A 19053-nucleotide genomic window follows, 5' to 3' on the forward strand; every position below is an offset into this window, starting at 1 on the left:
TCCATGGAAAATAGAGCTAGAGAGAGAAAATGTTTTTTACACTCAATGAACTTAGTATCTTGTTGATTGGTCATATTGAGGTGACCATAGGTCAGAAATAGGAAACCCTAGTTCTTTAACTTGATTCAGTGAAAGCATCTAGTTTATGCAAAACTGGCTTTTTTAAGGCTAGAAGACCCTCTGACTTTGTAGATAAAGCAGAACTTTGCTTAACTCAAAATGGAAGTTGGGTTTTTATGAATTTGATTATTTTCTCTTAATTGGGAACAGTTAGTAATAATTATAGGTGACGCTCATTTTGGAGGGGCTTGTGGCTGGTTGTTCAAAGGTAAAGTGATGTTTTGAGCGCCAGTGTGACAGATTTGAATGACAGTCAGCCTGAATAATTCAGTTTCCCTACCTCCCCATTCCTTCCAAAAGAACGAACCAAATAAGGAATTTTTAAAAACCCAAACCATTCTGGAGTCTATGAATTTTTAGTCATTTTCAAAAGACGTAGTTTGACAGAGAGACATCCTCGGGGGCTTTTATGTGTGAGGTAAACCCATTGGAACATTAATTTCTTTCTTTTAATGGGGCTTCAGATACCTAAATAATACATGTATTATAATAATAATTTGCCAATAGAGAACCTTCTGGAAAACAACTCCCTAAGGAATGAGATAAGAAGTGAAGTCCAGTTGTCTTGTTCTTTTGGCTGTGCCGTGTGGCATGCGGAATCTTAGTTCCCCTAGCAGGGATCGAACCCGTACCCGCTACACTGGAAGCACGGAGTCTTAACCACTGGACCGCCAGGGAAGTCCCAGCTGTATTTTCAAGTATCCCTTCAGACAGAACATTCTTACCCCACCTCAGTGGCCCCCAAGAAGTCTTAATGGCAACGTCAGGGAACTTTCTCAATTACGTGCTTCTTTAATAAATAGGTCTGTGGGCAGAGGCAAGCAGCCTTATTGGAAGGTTGGGTACTATGACTCTGTGGTTTTATTAATTACATTTTTTCTTTTAAAATGACCCCGGATGAAAACAACCACCCCTTCTGTGGTCATGGTTAGCAGATGTTTACCGTAATATTCTTTGCTCCGTGGGAAAAAAAAAAAAAAAGCCTCTTCCACCCAACAAAAACAGCCACAGTTTGCTTGGCTCAATCAGAACTTTGGCACTTGGGTCTTACTTTATATATCATGGCTCCAGTCACACAGCCTTTCCAAGTGTGAGGCTTAGGTCACTCCAGCATCTGCAGGAGCGCCTCACTCAAACAGTGATCTATTATGTGAGCGCTTAATTCTTATACTGTTTTTGGCGTCCACCCTTCCTCGTTGAAACCAATATCCTATATGCAAGGCTCTCTTTGTTTTTCTTGTAGGAGCATGCTGGCTCCTCCTTAATTTCAAAGCCTTTCACCTAGGTCTGATGGTCATTTTTGTGAGGATTTTGAGCGTAGAGATAAAGGCAAGGTTCGCCTTCTCCATCTGAGAGTTTGGATTTTCCTGGACTCTCTCTGAAATGAAAGGCATCTCCTTGTCTCATGTTTTTTGTTTGAAAGGTGTCTTTTCTTATTGCATGTTGAGTGTGCTTAACCACCTCACTTCTCATATTTTTTTTTCTTGCCAATTCCTTTTTTTTTCTTTTTTTACAAGCACTAAGTGCTCATGAACCTTTAGATGGTCCCTGCCTACACCTGCCATTCATGGTTCTAACAGGTATTTCAGAAGCAGCCCCCTCATTTGTCCTGATTTCCGCTCTGAAGAATGCCTCTTGCTCTTCGGCAGTGCTGAAAGGAAATACAACAGCACAACTTTGCTTTTCTTGGGAAGCTCCTCCCTTTGGAATGGAGAACTCTGGGTGGCTCTTCTTATTTTGTCTCCATCGCCAAAATAAGCAGGGATCTTGCATAACACCAGGGTAGGAAAAAAGAAGTAATTTTAAGGGAAACGTACGTTCATGTCGAGAAAAAGGGAGTTAGAACGGGACAGAGGACAGTGGTCCACAGAGGTAAAGACATCTTTTCCATTCAGGTAGGAAACCAGGTTTTGATCATTCTGGTATAATTTATAAAATAAAAAAAGTTGCTTCCTCCCATCCCCAAGTCTTTTCTTTGATCCAGTTAAAAATAAATCTTGAGATTAGAAAACCAAGGCTCATAGGTTAGTTAATTGATGTATGTGGTAGTTGGAATAGATCAAGTCTTGTATTTGTGAAATTATTTTCCTACGGTCTGAGTTAACCCTAAGTGATTCCCTTGGAGATGACTTGGTTTGAGATGCTTGCCCTAATCTGAACCCAGTGCCAAAGCTAGCCAAATAGGATTCTTGTTTGGTCTGACTTTAGGAACATGGAAGAGACATCTGAGCATTCAGATGAACCAAAGATGTCTACTCTAGCTGTTTGGCTGATTAGTGGACATATTATTTGTCCTTTTAAGTGATTCCAAATAATGTCTGTTGATAGAAACAGAGCAGACACTTCAGTGTTTCAGACTGTTTGTGGGTGGCAGGTTTTGAAAATGCAGCTAATTTGCAAAAAGAAGAAAGAGTAGGAAAAAAAAAAAAAAAGAGAAAGAACCAAAAAATCAAAATCTTAAAAGTTTCAGTTTCATCCATTCTCAAGGTTTGAAAATTTCAAAGCTGGGGGAACATCGAGCAACGTTCTTTCGCCATTGTAAATTAAACACTCGTGTCCTTAAGATATAGCTGTGAAGGCGGTAGGACCCAGGAGCATTGTGGGCACTGGCATATGTCAGCAGTGCCAAAGCCAGAGGGATTTTGGTTGGGCTCGCACAAACGGTTGACAGGAGCGTGGATAGCCCCCAGACTGGGGAGCCTTGATTGTGCCTGGAACTGACTGTTTATATGTACACTTGTTTCTCACGTATACAAAAAGTGCCTCCAAACAAAAGCCGAGTCATGACCTAATAAAGAGCCCGCTTCTTAAAGAGCCCTACGTCCCTGAGTGCTGACACAGGTAGGCTTGGAAGCTAGCGTGGTGGACCCAGGCTTGTGTTCAATCTGTTTGATTAAAATAAAAGTCTTATTAAGATTTAAAAACGTACATTAGAAAAAAATTCCAAACCTACCCCTCACCCCCGAAACAGGGAAGCAAAGCCATTTAAAATAGATAATTCTTAGATGTTGGTTTAAGGTTCGGCTATTTTAATTCGTTAGTCCACTGCTTTTCCCCCCAAAGCTTTCAAAAAAAGGTTTTCAGTAGTACCTGAGCCATTTCACTGTTGGAAAAATGAAGTTTCAAAAAATCAGGATATGGGCACACACAAAAAGGAATTTGAGTTAGAGTTCCTTTTAAGCTTTCGAGAGTAGGATACGTTCTGTTATTTTTCTAGTGTTTTTTGTCCTTTGAGTTTAGTCAAGCTATAAATGGTGGCAGATACCATCTCTATATTTGTGGGTAGTAAGAAAAGCTTCAAGGAATATGTCAGAGCAGAACTAGAAATCCCAGAAGTCTTATTTAATAATTAGAATCTGAACATTTATCACATTTTTACTGTTTGTCAGCTACTACTGTAATATACCAGCACTAACTTACTAAATCCTCATGAATACTTTGAAATAGCTACTCTTACTACCTTCGTGTCTCAGATAAGTAAACTGCGGATCAAAGAGGTTAGCTGTGTTAAATTGCCTGGGGTTACGAAAAAGTAAATGCAAGTAAATAAAGTCTAGAGTCTGGTTAACAGCAATGTACCAGTGCCATTTTCCTTGTTCTGATAATATACTACAGCTATGTAAAAGGTCATCATTGGGGGAAGCTAGGTGAAGGGTATATAGAACTCGGTGCTATATTTGCAACTTCCTGTAAGTCTATAATTAATTAAAAATGAAATTTTTTTCAAAATGGCAGATTTTACACTTGAGTCAAGGTCTCTTTGCTTTTGAAATCCAGATTATTCACCGTTACGTGTTCATAGATCGTTTGACCAGCAAGAAGATGGCCTTTGCTCCACTGTCTTTCTAGGTTAGGAGTTTCAGGTTACCCAGACCGTTTTGTGTGGTCTCCCATAACTCAGTGTAGTTTTAGGAGCCAGAATTTATCCTTGCCTTTCTTGCTTCCTTATCACATTCCTCCTTCCCCTCCCCCAATCCCAAAGTCATCCACTCTGATCTTGATAGAGACAGTGGAGATCATTTATCTTGTCATTGGAATCTTTCAGTAAATGCTTTGCTGAGGAGAGGTGGTCTGACACTTTTAATGAGTTTCAGAGTAGATTTGTAATTCCTGATGTGTACATGGAAATGCATATGGACATCTAGAAAGGAGAATGGCAATAGTAAGCCAAAAATTTACCAGCTTACAGCATGTAAATATCTTAAGCCATGGAAAACTTACATTCACAAGGCTAATTATTTTTGCAGCTGGAAAACTACTAGAGTGAAATTCAGAAAACCGAAGTTTTAAAGCTATATCTTCTGCTAACTTGTTATGTGATCTCAGTTTCTTCATTTAGGAAATTACTGAGAAGAGAATCATGTTCTACCAAAAACTTCCACATATAAGTAACTTTGTGACATTCTGTATGACACAACTTCAAAGTTGTATCTTTACTGAGTTAAAAATGATTGCTGTGAAAGTTGCTTAGTCTTTTTTTTTCTTTTTCTTTTTAAAAGATTTTTTTATACAGCAGGTTCTTATTAGTTATCTATTGTTGCTTAGTCTTATGACTGGAGAATCAAGTTCCAGAATATATTGGTGGATTTAACCAATTGATTAACTCAAATAAGTATTTGAGATCTTTCTTCTTTTCTAACATAGGTGTTTACAGCTATAAATTTCCCTCTGAGCACTGCTTTACCTGTATCTTATAAGTTTTGGTATGTTATGTCATTATTTTCATTCATCTCCAAATATTTTCTAATTTATTTTGTGGTTTCTTTATTCCCATTGGTTATTTAGGCATATGTTGTTTAATTTCCACATTTGTGAGTTTTCTAAATTTCTTTTTACTACTGGTTTCCAATCCATTCTGTTGTAATTGGAGCACTTACTTTGTTTTATTTGTTTATTTGTTTTATTTCAGTCCTTTGAAATTTATTGAGGTCTGTTTTATGGCCTAGCCTATGATGTCCCATGTGTGCTTGAGAAGAGTGCATATTCTGTTGTTGCTGATGGGTGGGACTTTCTATAGATATCTGCTAGGTCTATTTGATTCTTAGTGTTGTTCATGTCTTCTGTTTTCTTGTTGATCTTCTGCCTAGTTCTGTCCATTATTGTCAGTACGGTATTGAAGTCTCCAACTACTAGTGTTGAATGGTCTGTTTCTCACTTCAGTTCTGTTAGGTTTTGCTTCATGTATTTCAGGACTCTGTTTTTAGGTGAAGACTTTCTTAAAAAGAGAGCATTCTTGTTGTGTCACCTGCTTTCAGGACTTCATTCAGTCTTAAGGTTTAAAAATTACGCACAGTGATGAAAAAGCTTAGTTTTATAATGGGGCAACTTTCTGACACTGATGGAGACATTTAGGCCACATTTACATTGGTAAAGAGAAGTGAAGGGTGGATAGCTTTTTTATCCCATGCATTTTATTACTGTAGGCGACCAGTAGGGTCCAACTGAGGCCAAACCAACATTGTCTTGGATAGCAGGTTGATGGGGGCTTTGACTTACCCAGATGTAAATCAGTGTTGCATTTCTATTTTTCACTTACTCTGTGTAGACATGGACTAACTCAATACAAACATGTTCCATGGCAAAAATATGCTTTTTTTAGCAAAAAAGAATAAAATGCAATTTTCTCCTTGTTGCTAAACCTATGACTCTGTAGCTCTTTCTGTGTGTAGGTCACATGGCAAACTGCAGGTGCATCTGTCATACAGAAATTGCTTTTCCCCCCAAATACAGAAATGTGAAATAAACCAATTTGGGCACAAGTAGTGTATGCTAGATTTACTTAGTATCTATCACACAGCTCCCTGCACTCACTGTATTAGGACTAATCAAAGAGTTAGAACTGCCTAGTTTCGGCAGAAATGCATATACAGCTTCTACTTAGTCAGTGATACTACTGAGTGATTGTTTTTGCTAACAATATTATGGCCAAATATATAATTTTTTTCTTTTCAGGAGTACTGTAAATTTGTTCTAGACATATGTCAGTGGGAAAGCAGGGGGTGGGGTAATACTCACGTGTACACACATCCATACATTTAGACATAAATAGGTCATTTTCACTGAATAAAAATTTTAAAAGTCATTTCTGTTTCATTTCTTTATTTCTTTACCCATTTTATTATCCTTATCCACATTTTGGTGTTCAATCCATGAGCGATGAAGTAGTTTAGTGGTGATTTTAAATTCCCTATGAACGAATATAGTTTTTCAGAAGAGATTTTGCATTTAAGTTAAAAACCATTTTCTTTTCCTGTCATCTCTGTGAATAGTCCTTCGAGTTGATTGTTAGTGGAGGAAACCATGTGGTTCTGTATCTGAACTTTCTCTGAGAAAGGAATTATTGTCTTTGTCATTTTGTTTCCACGTGTGACCTCCTTACCTGCTGGGTTTCCCAACAGCTGTCAGCTAACTACTCTAGCACCATACTGTTACCTGCTTCCTGGTTCACAAATATGAAGTAAACAGAAAATCTTGCTAATTTGAGCCCAGTAGGAACCTTAACACTGTAATGAGGGACTGATTTTGAAAGCAGACAGACATAGCTCACAAGATTAGAGCCAAATTTTTAAATGATCTTAAATAACTAATTGAAAGTAAGAGTGGTACTTAAGAAAGAGGTGAGATACTGACACATGGAGGAATTAACGAACGGGAGAGAAGAATCCTCATGGAGTCTTAGTGATTATGCAGTCTTCCTTGGGTTGCCCCTGATGTTAATCTAAGTGTGGGAATGATAATGTACCTTAGAGGACAGGTTTGTGGTTGAAAGGCTCTTGATAGATTTTGACAAATTAAACAGTGGTAAAGATGTTTGGAAGTTATCGAGGTCCTTACTATTATTTATGTCAGTGAACTAGAAATCAGTGGTTAATTTGCAGTTCTTGTAATTTTTATGATACTCCTGTTGTTGTAAATTTAGCCGTGTGAGGCATCAACTCAGCGGGATACATTTTATGTTGTCAGCTACCTTTTGACATCATAATAGATTTCAGTTGCCAAATCTTTCTCAATGGAATAAATGTAAAAGAGAGCTGCACAGAATATTTGGATCATATCCAGATACAAGTAAACGTGTGATGGACTTTCTGAGATTAAAAGGCTCAGATTGGAATGGAGGGGGAAGGAATGACACCCTGTTGATTTGGGGTTTTCTTCTTTTTCTTATTATTTGCCCTTAACCCATTCTAGATCATGTTCTAGTTACGCATCCTTTATCTTGGCTCAAAGCTAGCCTGCTCTTTGCTGTGTGGTCCCTTGTATGATAACCAAAGTATAATTTGAAGTTACTGATTTTCTGCACCTGTTAACTGTTAATGCCTCTTTGTGCCCTTTTTATTGCACTGGATCACAGGTTCCATAGTCTTATATTTTTCCTCATTGTTTTAGCATCTGTTACATTATTTTAAAGAAAATATTTACATTCTCTCTGGATAATTAAAGACTCGATTGGAATCGTATTTTGTAGCTGGGATATTTCTTTCCTCCCTCCCTTTTCTCTAGTTTATTCAGAATGCCTCCTTTATAATTATCCTCTTCTATAGCACTGTCCCTTGAGCTGCTGACAACTCAGGAGGGTTGAGGATTGAGTTGAGAGGATTAGTGGACACCACTGCCTTTTAATACATTTGTTCTCTGAGAGTCTCTATTTTGACCTCGGAATTATTTCTTTTTCGGCTCTCTGCTCTATTATGTCACATATTTTTGTAGATGTCACTTTGATCTCTGGGAACGTCTAGCCTCCCATTTCTCTGATGTCATTTGCTCTGCTTGAAAACTTGTTATGACTCTATTGGCCAGGCTGTCATTTTGCCCTTTCATACACCTCCTTCGAATCTCTTCAGAGGAACTTCCTCCTTCATCCTTACTGTGAGCTCAACAGTCGTACAGAGGTATGATGTCGTTGACCTAAGGATCTCCAGCCCGGTGGAAGGAGCGCTTCCTTGTCCTTCATCTGTGTAATTGGGTTATATATCTTAAGTGCCTTGTTTGGAGTGTCCATTTGGCAAGAACTCTACTACTGTATTTGGCCGTAGCCTTGCCTGCTCCTGATGTCTAATAAATGTTTAATGATAATTGAAATGATCAGTTCTCAATCCACAGTGGAGAAGAGCTTATTAACCTTTTCTAGGCACGACTACGTTGTCCTTGAGATGGAAGTTTCTTGTATTGTGTACTAGCAACTTTAACTCAGATCCATTGCACTTGCAGGGTTCCTGCCCCTTAATGCCGTAAAATGATTTCACAGTATTCGTCTCTCTTCTGGAAGGTGTACACCCTTGGCCATTGCTTCAAAGAATAGCCAGTATTATTGTATTCAAGATAAATTCAAATAAATGCAATTGTGTAATGTATTGCGGGGGCATGCACTTTGAAAATTTCATTATAAAGTAAAAAAAAAACAATTACAGAAAACGACACGCACACACGCACACACAAACTGATTCTGTACAGTGTGTTCTATTTTCTGCACTGTCTAAAAGGAAGCCACTGTCGACTGAGTATTTGAAATCTGACTAGGGATGACTGAGAAGCTAAATTTAAGTTATTTCATTTTAGTTAGTTTATACTGTAATAGCCACATGTGGCTAGTGGCTGCTGTATTGGACGTTTACATATATGTATATATTTATATGTCAGTTGTGTTATGGTGGATGTCCTTGTAACAACCATTCAAGTCAAGAAATCGAACTTTGCCAGCCACCCAGAAACCCCTCAAGTGCCTGATCCCACTCACAGCCCCTTCCAAGAGTGACCAGTACTTCTGTAGTAATTATTTCCCTTTGTTTCATTATTACTTTATTACCTACATGTGGATCCTTAGACATGGTAGTTTAGTATTGCCCATTAAAAAAAAATTATATGTCTTCTAAGTTTCTTAATTTACAAGTTTCCCCTCTATTTCTTTCTTTTCTTTACACTTTTCCTTTTGGAGAACCCTGGCCGCATGAGCTGCAGAGGTTCCAAGAGCCTGGATTTGTATGATCGCATCCTCAGCTCACATGTTCCTTTGCCCTCTCTATTTCCTGCAGATTCGCAGTTGGGTCCAGAGGCTTCTGTTTGATCCCTTTGGCAAGACTCTAAGTGATATTGTGTTCTTTCATTCAGGAGGGACATAATACCTTATTGTCTTCCTTTTTGTGATGTTAGTAGCCATTAATGCTCACTGGCTAGATCCATTAATTCCCTGGGAGTTGCAAAATGGTGATGTTCTAATTCCGCTGTTTATTAGCTGGAATACTTTTGTAATTTTTCTGTTCAGCTACTCCTTGGTTACCCAATGGAAGTGTTCCTATAAGAGATACAGGAAAAATGCCTGTTTTTCCCCAATGTTTACCAGTTTTCAAAATAATGGATTAGTTCCATATCCTCCTCTGAAAGCAACCAGTAAATTTTAATATGTTTCTGCATCATGAATGTAAACGTTGGTTAGTTTCAGTCCATTAAATTCCTTATTTTTTATTGAAGATCACATTGTCCATCTTTGATGATGGGACTTCTTTACATTGGCTCCTCTATCCTCCTGAGATGATCCTACTGGTCTTTGATTGCTTCTTTGCTTACTGCTCTGATGAGATGTTTCAGACTCACCTTGAACATTTCTTGCCTGAGGACTGAAATAGGCTATTTGCCCAAAAAAGCTTGGATTCTCTTAGTGGAAATTTGTGTTTCAAGACAATTATCATACTGCTAACTGTGCTTATTGTTGTTGGATTGCTCATGAATTCGACTGATTATTTCCACTTCATATTCACGATTAGAGGGCTTTTAGCTAGCTTCTTATCTGGTACATAGGTGTGTATCTCCTTTCTACTATGGTGAGGATCCCAGTTCTTGAGAATATGGGAGCTGATAGAATTAAAATACTCCATAATCACTAATTTGCATATTTATCCACCTCATACGTACAACAGTCTCAGAATAACAGTGCTAATACTACAGTCTCCGATTATGATTACCAAGAAGTTAAGCATCTTACTACATATACTATTACTAATCTTTATTATTTTTTAATGGCTTACTATGTCTGTCTTTTCAGAGCATATAGCCATTTATACTGTACTTTCCCTTAGTTCTATAAGTCAGTATATTCAGAGCTCAACACTAGTTCTTATGTTAATGTCTTTGATCATTTTGTCAAAAGCTCATTTTCTATTAGATTTCTCAGGAAGGGCTCCTGGGAAATACATTACCTGAATTTGGGCATTTTGGCGACAGTTTGCTGCTCCATTTAAATTTAAAAAGCAATTTTTGCTGGCTGCAAAATTGTTGGTACATATTTTTTTCTTTAAGTACCTTGGCTGTGTTACTCTGTTTTCTTCTGGCTTAAGTCTTAAGTCCAGAAATTTTACTAGACTCTGTCTTGGTGTTGATCATTTGGGTACAGTATGCTCAAGTATCCAGTGACCTCTTTCAACATCTAGTCCCAAGTTGTTTTTTTTTAATTTCAGGAAAGTTTCTTTGAATATAGTTTTAGGTATCTGGACAGGTCCCTTCCTTTTCTTTCATTTTTAGGGATTCCTATTCTCCATATGTTGGATCTTCTTTACCTAACTTAAATATTTGACATTTTCCCTTAAATTCCTTTTGTCTTTATCTTTATTTCTTCTTGATTTTTAATTTTCTCCTCGTTTTTTTTAACGTTCTAGCCTTTTAACTTTTTGCTAACTTTTACTAACTAGCTTTTTACTAACTTTTAACTAACTTTTTAACTTTTTTTTTTTTTTGTGGTATGTGGGCCTCTCACTGTTGTGGCCTCTCCCGTCGCGGAGCACAGGCTTCAGACACGCAGGCTCAGAGGCCATGGCTCACGGGCCCAGCCACTCCGTGGCATGTGGGATCTTCCCGGACTGGGGCACGAACCCGTGTCCCCTGCATCAGCAGGCAGACTCTCAACCACTGCACCACCAGCGAAGCCCCCTTCTAGCACTTTTAAGGCATTATTTGCTGTATTCATTTACTCTTGTGTCCTCTTAGTATATTCCTCATTATGCCAATGATGTTTTCTTTTTTTCTCAGGTCCATTCTTTCTTCCTTCATTTCTCAGTTTTTCTAATTCCGATTTATGTGATTCTTTCATGCCTTATTTCATATTCTTAATGTCTTCTAGCTCATTTTAAAATAATAGGTTACAGTTTGGGTCTGCTGTATGACATATCTTTCTGATGTGTGCTTTCATTTTCTGTAGGGTGTTATTCTTTTTACCTCTTATAATTTTGTGTAGTGTTTGATCTGAAAACTTTTTCTGTTGCCCATTTTTATGTGTAAGTTGTTTTTCTGAACTTTTGATAAGGAGGCTTGATTTAGATAGCTCTTCTAACTTCCTAGAGCTCCCTGTTCTTGTCTGCTTTCAACTGCTAGGCTACTGGCCTGCTTTTTAAAATATCTACACAATCTTCTCCTTCCCCACTTTTTTTGAACCTTCTCTTTCTTTCCTCTTGATTTTCTTTGTCCTTTTCAATTTTGATTCTTCTATTTCCAGCAGGTTTTCCTCATTGTGGGTCCTGTCCTGGAGTGGAGTCCTGGCAGATTAGTTTTGAGAGATTAACTGCACTAGACTATACCAGACTCTGCAGGGTTTCTTAATGTGAGCCCTGTGTACTGTGTCTTTTTTAGAATGGGAAAAATTCCTCCCAGGTTCATCTGCTGTTTTAAATTGGTTCATCACACTTTTTCATTTAATACTTACTGAAATTTGGGGAGTTTCTTTCTCAGGTCCTTCAGTTGCCCTGCTGTATCCCTCTGCTCCTTTCTGTGCACATGCAGCTAACCTGCAGTAATTGTGGTTGGTATTGGTATTTTCCAACACCTGTTAGTACTTTGGTGCTTGAGGCAATACCTAGTCACCTAGTTTTGTTGTAAATTTGTCCAACAAACAATTGTTTTTTGGTTTGGTTTTTGGTCTTGCTCTCAGGTTGTTCTGTTTTTATGAGGGGATTTGGAAAGATTCAAATGCTATGCTTTTACCTCTGCCTCTAATTTTTTTTTTGTTAAATGTATTAGCTTAAATACATTTTAAAAAACTAAAATTCAATTTTTAAAAATTTCACCATTTCTTCCAGTCCTACCCCATGGCAAGCACTAATCTGTTCTCTGTATCTATGAATTTGTTTAAAAATTTAGATTCCATACGGAAGAAAAGTTGTATGGTATTTGTCTTTCTTTGTGTGACTTATTTCACTTAGCTTAACGCCCTTGAGTTCCATCCATGTTCTCACAAATGGCAAGATTTCATTACTTTTTATGGCTGAATAATGTTCCATTGTATGTATGTACCACAGTTTCTTTATTCATCCATCAGTGCACATTTAGGTTGTTTCCATGTCTTGACTATTGCAAATAATGCTACAATGAACATGGGGGTGCATGTATCTTGTCAAATCAGTGTTTACCCAGAAGTAGAATTGCTAGATCATATGGTAGTTCTATCTTTAATTTTTTGAGGAACCTCCACACTATTTTCCATAGTGGATGCCCCAGTTTACTTTCCTACCAAGAGTCCACAGATGTTACTTTTTCTCCACATCTTCTCCAAGGCTTGTCATTTCTAGTCTTTTTCACAATAGCCATTCTGACACGCATGAGGTGGTATCTCATTGTGGTTTTGATATGCGTTTCCCTGATGATTAGTCATGTTGAACATCTTTTTTGTACCTGTTGGCCATCTGTATGTCTTCTTTTGAAAAATGTTTATTCAGATATTCTGCCCATTTTTAACTGGGTTGTTTGGTTTTTCTTATGTTGAGTTGTATGAGTCCTTTAAATATGTTGGATATTAGCCCCTTATCAGATATTTGATTTGCAGATATTTTCTTCCATTCAGCAGGTTGCCTTTTCATTTTGTTGATGGTTTCCTTCACTGTGCAGAAGCTTTTTAGTTAGATGTAGTTCCACTTGTTTATTTTTGCTTTGCTGCTTTTGCTTTTGATATCAGTTCAGAAAATCATCACCAAGACCTATGTTACTACCTATGTTTACTTCTAGAAGTTTTTTTGGTTTCAGGTCTTACGTGCAGGTCCTTAATCCATTTTGAGTCAATTTTTGTGGATGATATAAGATAGTTGTCCAGTTTCATTCTTTTGCATGTGTCAAGTTATCCCAGCACCACTTATTGAAGAGACTGTCCTTTCTCCATTGTATGTTCTTGACTCATTTGTCATAAATGAATTGACTTACATGCCTGTGTTTATTTCTGGGTCCTCTTTTCTGTTCCATTGGTCTGTGTGTCTGTTCTTTTGCCAATACCGTACTATTTTAATTACTATGGCTATCTAATATAGTTTGAAATCAGTGAGTGTGATGCCTCCAGCTTTGTTCTTCTTTCTCAAGATTGCTGTGACTATTCAGTCTTTTATGGTTACATAGAAATTTTAGAATTGTTTGTTCTATTTCTGTGGAAAATTTCATTGAAATCTTGATAGGGGGTGCACTAAATCTGTATTTTGTTTTGGGTAGTATGGACATTCAGTATTAATTCTTCCAGTCCACTAGCCCTGAATATCTTTCCATTTATTTGTGTCATCTTCAGTTTCTGTCACTAATGTCTTCTAGTATTTAAATGTACAAGTCTTGCACCTCATTGGATAAATTTATTCCTAGGTATTTTATTACTTTTGGTGCAACTGTAAATGGAATTGTTTTTTAAATTTCTCTTTCTGATAGTTCGTTATTAGTGTATAGAAATGCAACAGATTTTTGAATATTGATTTTGTATTTTGCAACTTTACTGAATTTATTAGTTCTCATAATTTTTGATGGGGTCTTTAAGGTTTTCTATATGTAATATCATGTCATCTGCAAATAGTGATGGTTTTACTTTTTCCTTTCCAATGTGGATACCTTTTATTTATTTTTCTTGCCCAATTGTGCTGACTAGGACTTCCAACACTATGTTGAATAAAACTGCTGAGAGTGGGCAACCTTGTGTTTTTCCTGATCTTAGAGGAAAAGCTCTCAGCTTTTCACCGTTGAGTATGCTGTCACCTGTGGGCTTATCATAGTTGGCCATTATTATGTTGACTTATGTTCCCTTTATACCCACTTTGTTGAGAGTTTTTATCATGAATGCATACTGAATTTTGTCAAATGCATGTTTTGCATGTATTGAGATGATAATATGAGTTTTATCCTTCATTTTGTAGTGTATCACATTGACTTGTGGACGTTGAACCATACTTGCGTCCTCTGAAAAAATCCCATGTGATCATGGTGGGATCCCTTTAATGTATTGTTGAATTTGGTTTGTTAATATTTTGATGGAGATTTTTTGCATTTTTGTTCATCAGCCATATTAGCCTATAATTTTCTTTTCTTTTGACATCCTTGTATGTTTTCAGTATCTGGGTAATTGTGGCCTCATAGGATGAGTTTGGAAGGGTTCCCTCGTCTTCTGTTTTTTGGAAGAGTTTGAGAAGGAGTGGTATTAATTCTTCTGTGAGTGTTTGGTAGAATTCACCAGTGAAGCCAGTACGTCCTGGACTTTATTTGCTGGGAGGTATTTGATTACTGCTTCAATCTCCTTATTAGTAACCAGTCTGTTCAGAATTTGTTTCTTCATGATTTAGTCTTGATAGTTTATACGTTTCTAGGAATTTACGTGTTTGTTGTAGGTATTCCAATCTGTGTATAATTGTTCATAGTATTCTCTTAGAATTCTTTGTATTTCTGTGGTATCGTTTGTAACATCTTTTTCATTTCTGATTTTGAGTCCTCTCTTTTGTTTCTTGGTGAGCCTAGCTAAAAATTTGACATTTTTTTTTTTATCTTTTCAAAGATCTAGCTCTTTGTTTCATTGACCTTTTCTGTTGTCTTTTAAATCTGTATTTCATTTACTTCTGCTCTAGTTTTTTTAATTTTCTTCTTACTACTAACTTTGGGCTTCAGTTCTTCTTCTTGTTCTTTGAGGTATACAGTTAGGCTGTTCGAGACTTTTCTTATTTTTTGAGATAGGAATTTATTGCTATGAACTTTCCTCTTAGAACTGCTTTTGCTGCATTTCATAAATTTTGGTATGTTTCATTTCCATTTTCATTTGTGTCAAGGTATTTTTAATTTCTTTTTTGATTTCTTCTTTGAGCTGTTGGTTGTTCAGTGAGATGGTGTATAATCTCCACATACTTATGAATTTTCCAGTTTATTTCATGTAAGTAACTTCTAGTTTTATACCATTATAGTTGGTAAAGATGCTTGATATGATTTAAATCCTTTTAAATTTATCAAGACTTATTTTGTGGCTTAACATATGATCTGTCTTGGAAAATATCCCATATACGCTTGGGAAGAATGTGTATTGTTTTGCTTTTGGATGGAATGTTCTATAAGTATCTCTTAAGTCCATCTGCTCTAATGTGTCATTTAAGGTCAATGTTTCCTAATTGATTTTCTGTTTGAATAATCTATCCCTTGATGAAAGTAGAGTATTTAAGTCCCCTACTAATACTGTGTTGCTGTCTATTCTGTTGCTGTCTGTTAATGTCAGCTTTATATGCTTAGGTGCTCCTGTATTGGGTGCATAAAAGTTGACAAATTTTATATCTTCTCGTTGGATTCACTACTTTATCCTTATGCAGTGCCCTTCTTTGTCTCTTACTTTAGTCTTTGCTTATAGTTTCTCAAGCTTTCTTTTGGTGTCCGTTTGCATGGAATATCTTTTCCATCCTGTCACTTTCAGTCTGTGTGTGTCTTACATCTAAAGTGAGTCTCTTGTAGGCATCATATAGATGGATCCTGTTTTTTTTTTAATCCATTTAGCCACTCTGTTTTTTGTTTGGAGAATTAATTTGTTTACATTCAAAGTAGTTATAGGTATGTGCTTATTGTCATTTTGTTAATTGTTTTCTGGCTGCTTTTGTAGTTCCTGATGTCTCATGCCCTAGGGCAGCTTTGTGTTGTGACATTTAATAGATCTAGACTTTGTGAAAGGAGATTGCAGTGTTTGGTTAGGTCAAGCATTCCAACTGTTTCAACCATTGCAGCCAAGTGGATCGATTAAGTCATGTTGCAGCTGATCAGAGAAACCCAGTCAGCAGCAGGTGGAGGATACTGAGAACCAAATGGAGCCAATTTGGCCATTCCAAAACTGTCAGAGCTTTTGGCCAGTATGATAACTACCATGATTAGCAGGAAACAGGGTTACGTATTTCCCGCTCTCACACCCTCGCTGTTCTGTGGTAAGTTGCCCTGAAGGCATGTCTCAGCCAGAATTCTGCCATATAGGCAGAGATGTGTCAGGGAGCATGCCCAGAAAAGTCATACAACTTACTCCATGGGAAAGGTATGAGGAGAAAGTAATACTATTTTGGTGGAAGAACTAGCCAACTTCCTAGCTGAAAGGTGACAGGGTTCTCTCGTCATACCAGATGAGATCTAGATTCCAAGTACAGTTCTCAAGGTATGAGGCTGCTGGGCTCCTTGGCACTCACAATCTTTTCAGCTGATCATGTGTCTTGAACACTACTCAGTTCATCAATGAAAAATAATTCCAAACATCTCTCATGCTAGTGAACAGACTTTGTGGTATAATTTTAGATAACGATGTTTGAGGTACCTGTATGATCTTCTCTCCTGGAGAGAAAGTTGGGAGAATATCCTGGGTGGATATTCCTGATTCAGCAAAATGTTTCTGTATCCTGGTGATAAAAATATAAACACACATGTGCACCAGATTTTGAAAGAGCTGATTATCAAAACAAGTGAGAATTAGATTAGAGGGACTTTGAGATTCAGATACAGTTGTCATCAGTAAACACACACGTGCATGTGTGCACACTTATATATGATAGAATTGAACTTCCCTTTACAGCAGACCATTTGTTCTGTTTATAACTTCGAGAAATTGATTGGTCAGATTTCATGATTCGTGGGTACCTATTTAAACATAGTTCCGTTCTCTTGCAGTTGGCCGACTGAGGAAGGAAAGCAAGTGATCTTTATGTTGCAGCTGGGAAACCTATCTCAGTACAGTGAGTCTGTTTCTCTACTCTCCTTGAAGTGACAGCAATGCTGTCACTTCTTCCCTTTCAACTCTTCCTCCCATAAGGAGGAGTCGGCCCTTAAAAGCATTTCTGAAGGCATCTTTTCTCTTCTCACCTCTGGTTTGGTCTTTACCTGCTTTTGTTCAGTATTGGCCTGTGGCCTCCAAGTTTGGGAGGCAGCATAACATGGTGGTTGAGACACTGGATTCTAGAAAAGACAATGGGATTCAAATCCACGCCACACCATTTATTAGCTGTATGAGTTGGGCCTCATTCTCCTGCAGGACCTTCACTTCCTCATCTGTTAAATGGGAATAAGAACAGTGTAGTGCTGGGACATATTAAGTGTTGCTTTCTAATTATCCTTCTCTTCCTGCTTCTGCTGTTACTAGGGTGGGTTTATCACCTCTTTCCACCCTTCCCCTGGGTCTCTCCAGACTTAGAGTTCATTCCCTTCCTGTACCAGACAGCCTCGTACAACCCAACTTCCCCAACTCCTGCATCCTTTGTTTTCTCCTTTCCTCTCAACTGCTCGTATTTAGGAATTGGCTTAAAATTTATCCCAATATTTACCCACTTAAGACACATACCTAGTGAGCATGACAAGAAAGCCTTTCTTGAGGCAGGTAATTTAAAGAGGAAGCTTTTGTTGCTTTTTCCTTAGACAAACTGAAATCGTGTGCTAAAGTACCTGGCTTCAAATTCTCCCTTTACTCTTTTCCGTTCTTTGAAAACACATTCTCCCCTCGTGAATAACTGTTACAAGTTTTGTGTTACAAGCCAGAGCGCCATCACCCCGCCTCTGCCATCACAATCATCATAGGGTGAACTGGAAACCCACATTGTGACCAGGTGTTTTGGGGTATCATTGGAAGCTGTATTGTAGTTATTATTGAATTGTTGTTTTCCAGCTGGGCTTCTTTCTGTGCTTTTTACTCATGGATTTCTCCCCCCTTGAGTCCATTGGGTAGTACAGAACAACCTTCTTGAATACAGACTCCTGCTTAGCAGTGCCTCTCCTTTGTACCAGTTTTAAGGTGATCTGGTAGCAGAAGATCCCATTTCATTATGCTTTGAAGATGAGGGTAACGGTATATTCCATGTACGGTTGGCCTCTTCCTGCTAACGTGTGCCCGATTGCTTAGTGCTTCACATTAAAAAACAACAACAACAACAGTATAATAGAAAGAGAAGGTTCCCCCCCCCCCCGTTTGAAAGCAAGAAATAGAGCGATATTGCTAAATAAAGTATTTTTCTATTTTGAATACACTGAGGGGTATTGGCTGCTGTCAGCAGGATATAAATCATCACATTCCTATCTCGAAGTGTTAAAGTCCACCTGATATTTGGTACACAAAGAATTCATTTATCAGGGGTGCTCTTCTCCACTGAAACCCCACACAGATGTTTCATGAAACTTAATGTATTTGGTGGGAGATATTATTATAGGCACTAGGTGTAAAGGTGGCTGCGAGTCGTAGGCTGGTGTCATCGGTCTGACGCTCTTACACTAAACCCTGTTGTCTGATCTGACATAGGGCCTTCTTTCTTGCTTTGTGAATGCTTTGTGTTTGCTGAAGTAAAAATCACAGAGGATGGTACGCTTTGGGTCCAGGGCACAGTCTGACAGCCTCAGGCCTGTTGGGTTTGTGTCGGTCGCCAGCACTTAAATATCAAGAGATTATACCTGAAGCAGTCCGGGATTCTGGGTTTTGTGAAAAAAGTGAAGTAACACTGGATCCGCAGTGGAGCGGCTGCCCCCTTTAGCGGGGGCGTGGGCTAGAGCTTGTCATTCTCCTCTGGGCTGTTTTACTCATTAATGTGATCCTCTGCCCCTTTAGGCACTGGAATTTGCAACCCCTTACTTCAGCACTGCAAAGGAAAAACAAAAAAAAATTGGTATTCAGGACTAAACGATACGTGGAGTGTGTCTTTTTGACAGATTTCTGACAAAAGGAAACAC

The 19053-nt window shown here is 37.9% G+C and overlaps 1 protein-coding gene across 8 annotated transcripts in view; it reads left to right on the forward strand.

Annotated features, from left to right (window-relative positions):
* FOXP1 (forkhead box P1) overlaps positions 1-19053 on the forward strand; it is a 502464-nt gene that overhangs the window by 134074 nt on the left and 349337 nt on the right. The window contains exon 2 of one of the 8 annotated variants that reach the window (XM_033424879.2): positions 17014-17078. The exons of the other annotated variants lie outside the window; for them this stretch is intronic. The gene's annotated coding sequence lies outside the window, so the exon portion shown is untranslated. The remainder of the gene's footprint in view (positions 1-17013; positions 17079-19053) is intronic. 8 annotated transcript variants of the gene reach the window in all.

The sequence above is a fragment of the Orcinus orca genome, chromosome 10, assembly GCF_937001465.1.
Source record: "Orcinus orca chromosome 10, mOrcOrc1.1, whole genome shotgun sequence".
In the NCBI taxonomy this organism is placed as follows: Eukaryota; Metazoa; Chordata; class Mammalia; order Artiodactyla; family Delphinidae; genus Orcinus; species Orcinus orca.